Raw genomic sequence first — 6,311 nt, forward strand, 5'->3', positions numbered from 1 at the left:
TCAGTGGTGTTACAATGATGCTCCCTGTTCGGTTTTTGAGGAGGAGTTGGTTTTTAGTTTTGTACTATTGTATAAGTTACAAAAAAAAAGAAAGGAAAAATGGGTATTTGATAATGTATTGTTTGTACTGTTTTTAAGATTGTAACTATTTATTAGAAAATAAAGGTTTTATAAAAGTCAAAGTCTCTCTCTCTCTCTCTCTCTCTCTGTCTCTCTCCCACAGTGGTGTATTACATCATCTGTTGTGGTCCTGACCGTCCTGTTCAACCAGAAGGTGAGACAACTTCATTGCATTGCATTATGGGTAGTGTAGTTGGGGAGTGCTCTTGTAATGTTGATACCAGACCAGGATTGCAGAGGAACTGTTGGGGGGGGGGGGGGGGGGGGGCTGCAGTTCAAACTGGCGAGGAGGCACATCTCATTTTTATACAGTAAAACAAAATGTACATAAGATGTAAAGTGAGGGCAGGCCAAGGAAGATATCCAATCATATATTGTCCTAATGGGCCTGGTGGTGGCGCTGTAACAGGCACTCTCACGTTTTGAATCAAAGGATAACCATTATTAAGACCATGTAGGTAGGCCTACACAGGCCTACACCATACATCTGATGAACTGATTGAATCTGATTGTTTACAATCTACTGTATCTCTCCCTCATTCCTGCCCCCCCCCCCAGCTCTCTCTTTCCCAGTGTCCATCAGAGTGCGTCCTGACAGATGTCAGTTCTTTCAGTTTGAACCCATCTCACTGAGCTGTGAGGACCAGATGGACACTGTAGAAGGATGGTCTGTGACAAGAGGAGGAGGAGACATTACGTGGAATGGAACCAGCTGTGCCACTGACTGGGGAGAAGTCAACGGTGTGTGCACTGTATGGCCCTAATTTATCAATTGAGTGTAAAATCTGCCACAGATTCGAGTGTAGGTTTCGTAGTACACCCACGTGGCCACGGCATTTATAAAGTGATCGCAAACAGCTGATCCTTCCTTAATTTCGTTCCGACGTTAATAAATGTGACGGCTGAAATCTATCTGGCACGCCCTATGAAATCAAGCCTCGCCCTCGGTTTTTGCGACATGAACAACTGCAGTACGATCTTGGAAACCATAGTTAGTAGTTACATTACATCAAGTCAAGCCTTCCTTGCCTTGCTGACCGCCTCACCCCCCTCTCATACACACACACACAGACGCACGCACGCACATGCAACTTGCAAGCAACTGTCACTGTGTGTTAGTTGTATATGCAATTATTAAAATGTGTATTCATTTTAATATACAACAAGATTAGTGAACGAAAACCTGAACCTGTGATTATGTGAAGCAATAATTAAATGACATTGCTCACGACGTCATTGGAATGAGTTTGGACACGCACAGCCCGTGACAAATGCTGTTTTCCTGTTCTTTCTCCTGTTCTGTCTATGTCACTGACCTGCATGCACGTTTATGACATTACTCACTGTATATTAGATTTCCTCCCTGCGCAGCCTAAAGTTTAGGAAGTGAAGTTGGCGGTAACCTGTGATTTTCCATATTATGACAAAAACAATGAAGCGGTCCCCACTTTGCGCTGCCTCGACACTGTCGGCATACGTCACATTTATTGGCATTCGAGCGCGTCGGGTTTATCCTTAATTAAAAGGACGAGACGTAACGCGAGAAAGACATGGCTGTAGATTGCAGTTGCCGTTGGTGGTAGACTTGACTATAGCTGCATACTGCATAGCCTCGGTCCCAGGCTTACTTATCTGCGGAAAGAAAATCTAAAGCTGCAGCACTGCAAATGCCTCTCGATCCAGTCATGGAATTAAGTTAGGAGGGGGGGGAGGGGGGCTACCGGTATGCGCTCATGCAAAACACAATTTAAATGGCTTAAAGCATTGTTTTTAATTGCGCGATTATCCTACCAATTTCATATGACACGCCTTTACAAAATATATATTTTTCACATGTAGGCTATTATTAGTTTTATACATTTATACATGACAGCCTCTCAGCTGGTCAAACAATGCTGCTCCGCTGTTCTACGACAGAAAAACAGGTGAGGACAAAGTGTACGACAGCTCCCGACCAGAGGTGAGTTTTGAACTTTGTGAAGTTCAATTTCAAGCTTTGGCGGAAATGGTCAATGCTGAAAATGTCGGTAATTCATGCACCCATATTTTGGCGTACGCACGGTTGATAAATGAGGGCCTGTGTGTGCGTGCGTGCGGCGTGCATGGATGGATTTCAACTCAAATCGCTCATACTTGTCGTTGTGATTATGTGTAGGAGGAGGAGACACCTGTACCATAACAACCCTGATGACCGTGGACAGCGGAGTTTACTGGTGTGAGTCCACATCAGGAGAACACAGCCTCTCCATCAGCCTTACCATCTCTGGTACAATCATTAGCATTACTATTCATATATAATTACTACTATATAGTCAATCAATATGTTGTAGTGGCTACAGACATAGTTCATATTCTTTCATTCCATACCACAGATGGAGGTTAATTTCCATTTATTACAGGGGTTAACTTGATAAACAAATGTTTTTCAATTTGAAACAAATGATCAGCCATGATTATCTCTCTCAGGTTATCTAATCTCAGAGATGATAAGAGTGGCAATCATTATTTACTTATTTATTCACAAAAAAATCTAAAACATCGGAGTTGGAACCGGAGACCAATTGGGTCTCCATTTACCCGCTGAGAGCTGTTCATGAGGTGGACAATGGGGCTCAAGAGCTGCAATTTGGGTAAACTTGACATTAATACAAGAACACGTTGAGCTGTATTTGAGGTAAAGATGATAATATAAGAACACATTGAGCTGTATTTGAGGTAAAGATTATAATATAAGAACACATTGAGCTGTATTTGAGGTAAAGATGATAATATAAGAACACATTGAGCTGTATTTGAGGTAAAGATTATAATATAAGAACACATTGAGCTGTATTTGAGGTAAAGATGATAACATAAGAACACATTGAGCTGTATTTGAGGTAAAGATGATAATATAAGAACACATTGAGCTGTATTTGAGTAAGTGTTGATAATATAAGAACACGTTGAGCTGTATTTGAGTAAAGTGTTGATAACATAAGAACACATTGAGCTGTATTTGAGGTAAAGATGATAATATAAGAACACATTGAGCTGTATTTGAGGTAAAGATGATAATATAAGAACACATTGAGCTGTATTTGAGGTAAAGATGATAATATAAGAACACATTAAGCTGTATTTGAGGTAAAGATGATAACATAAGAACACATTGAGCTGTATTTGAGGTAAAGATGATAATATAAGAACACATTGAGCTGTATTTGAGGTAAAGATGATAATATAAGAACACATTGAGCTGTATTTGAGGTAAAGATGATAATATAAGAACACATTGAGCTGTATTTGAGGTAAAGATGATAATATAAGAACACGTTGAGCTGTATTTGAGGTAAAGATGATAATATAAGAACACATTGAGCTGTATTTGAGGTAAAGATGATAATATAAGAACACATTGAGCTGTATTTGAGGTAAAGATGATAATATAAGAACACATTGAGCTGTATTTGAGGTAAAGATGATAATATAAGAACACGTTGAGCTGTATTTGATGTAAAGATGATAATATAAGAACACATTGAGCTGTATTTGAGGTAAAGATGATAATATAAGAACACATTGAGCTGTATTTGAGGTAAAGATGATAATATAAGAACACATTGAGCTGTATTTGAGGTAAAGATGATAATATAAGAACACATTGAGCTGTATTTGAGGTAAAGATGATAATATAAGAACACATTGAGCTGTATTTGGGTAAAGATGTTAATATAAGAACACATTGAGCTGTATTTGAGGTAAAGATGATAATATAAGAACACATTGAGCTGTATTTGAGGTAAAGATGATAATATAAGAACACATTGAGCTGTATTTGAGTAAAGTGTTGATAACTTAAGAACACGTTGAGCTGTATTTGAGGTAAAGATGATAATATAAGAACACATTGAGCTGTATTTGAGGTAAAGATGATAATATAAGAACACATTGAGCTGTATTTGAGGTAAAGATGATAATATAAGAACACATTGAGCTGTATTTGGGTAAAGATGATAATATAAGAACACATTGAGCTGTATTTGAGGTAAAGATGATAATATAAGAACACATTGAGCTGTATTTGAGGTAAAGATGATAATATAAGAACACATTGAGCTGTATTTGGGTAAAGATGATAATATAAGAACACATTGAGCTGTATTTGAGGTAAAGATGATAATATAAGAACACATTGAGCTGTATTTGGGTAAAGTGGTGATAATATAAGAACACATTGAGCTGTATTTGAGGTAAAGATGATAATATAAGAACACATTGAGCTGTATTTGAGGTAAAGGTGATAATATAAGAACACATTGAGCTGTATTTGAGGTAAAGATGATAACATAAGAACACATTGAGCTGTATTTGAGGTAAAGATGATAACATAAGAACACATTGAGCTGTATTTGAGGTAAAGATGATAATATAAGAACACATTGAGCTGTATTTGAGGTAAAGATGATAATATAAGAACACATTGAGCTGTATTTGAGGTAAAGATGATAACATAAGAACACATTGAGCTGTATTTGAGGTAAAGATGATAACATAAGTCAAGACCTCAAACATGTTTCTTCTAGGTGGAGATGTGATCCTACAGAGTCCTGTACTTCCTGTGCCAGAGGGAAGTGATGTCACGTTCCACTGCCTGTCCAAAGACCAGACAACAGGTCAACCATCCTCTGACCTTCCGGCTGACTTCTACCAAAACGGATCCTTCTTCAGCGCTGAGCCTACAGGACAGATGACCGTCCACAGTGTTTCCAGGTCCGATGAAGGACTCTACAAGTGCTCCATCTCTGGCCGTGGAGAGTCACCAGAGAGCTGGATGGAGGTGACAGGTGAGTTATAGTGAAGTAATGAACTGAACTACAAACATGTCCTCCTCAGAATGGATGGTGAGATATTCTGTATTTAAGTCCGACGTCCTTTTGTAGTCCTACGTTACGTCCGGGTCCAAGTGGCTCCAGCTCCCGTCCGCATCTCATTGTAAATAGAATATCCAAACGCGTGAATCTTTTTACAATGATTATTATCATTGTTATTTTTCAGAAAGGAAGCCATTGAGGGTTAGAATGCGTCTTAATGCAACTCGAGTAGAATTATTAATGTTCTTATGGGTAGATTTTGAAGGTGCGTTTTACCAATGGAAATACATAAATTGGCCTCGCTCTGCGCACATTCGTATTATGAAAGGCATATCGGCCCGTGTTGAACGCACTGACCCGTGTTGAACGCACACACATTATGGCTTACCGCGGTCCTGAATATTTTAGCATTGTGGGAGTGTCCATATGTTAATTATTTTCGCTTTGCGCAATTTGCTATTAAGCCCCTTGACCTAAAGACACTCAGCGCATAACGATTAGACGTGGGTCTGACCACCTCATAAACGCAAAAAGCACTGTTTGATTTGACACTTGAGCGGCTCTGGGAGGCTGGTAGAGTGTTGCCATGTCTGTTTATTATAAGCGGCTTATTTTTCTGTAAAGTTGCTTTCTGTGTGGTTGTTTTTCTTGTTTCTAAAGTGGTTATTTGGGCTTTTCTCCTAATGTTGTTTAAACCAGTGATCCTCACACAGCACATTCCCATGTCAAGGATCCCCAGATGAATGCATTTGCCCAACTAAGGACAGCTAATCCAAAAATTAAATAAAAAGATTACTTTTGAAAATAGCAGATCTATACCAGCTCACAATGCATCACATTCATTCATTAAAACTATGAACTCTGACTGCAGGGGGATATATAATGATCATTATAACAATGTGCAAGAACATATTTAAAAAGAAGGAAGAACTTTATATTTGTGGACAATCAAAATGTTTTTTTATTTTAATGTGGTGTCATTCAAATTAATCTGGATATGGCAGACTCACTATTTAGAAAATAAAAACATGGCACTTCATTTAAAATAGGTTACAGACCCCTGTTATATGCGCTTATTTTTATAGACCTATTTACTTGTTTCTATGAGACATGGCAGTTTTGCGTCTTTTTTTTTTTTATGTTGAGATTAGAAACGGCCATAATTCTTTCATTTCTCAACCTTAAAAATAAATAAAATATAATAAACGTTATTTTACTGGTGTTTTTCAATAGAAACAAATAAAGAGCGTGTGTAGGCTACTGTGTGCAAGTGCAACAGTGCATATACATGCATGCACTAGGCTATATTTCTTCCGTGTCGGGATGGTGATTGAGCTC

At 38.3% G+C, this 6,311-nt stretch overlaps 1 long non-coding RNA gene across 1 annotated transcript; it reads left to right on the forward strand.

The window, feature by feature from the left end:
- Window positions 1-755: 755 nt before the first annotated feature.
- Window positions 756-4,763, forward strand: LOC310857580. Its single transcript, XR_014569154.1, has 3 exons — window positions 756-861; window positions 2,276-2,386; window positions 4,686-4,763. It is a non-coding gene; the product is annotated as an uncharacterized lncRNA (long non-coding RNA).
- Window positions 4,764-6,311: the final 1,548 nt, after the last annotated feature.

This window comes from Protomyctophum parallelum (genome assembly GCF_964188405.1).
Source record: "Protomyctophum parallelum genome assembly, chromosome: 4".
In the NCBI taxonomy this organism is placed as follows: Eukaryota; Metazoa; Chordata; class Actinopteri; order Myctophiformes; family Myctophidae; genus Protomyctophum; species Protomyctophum parallelum.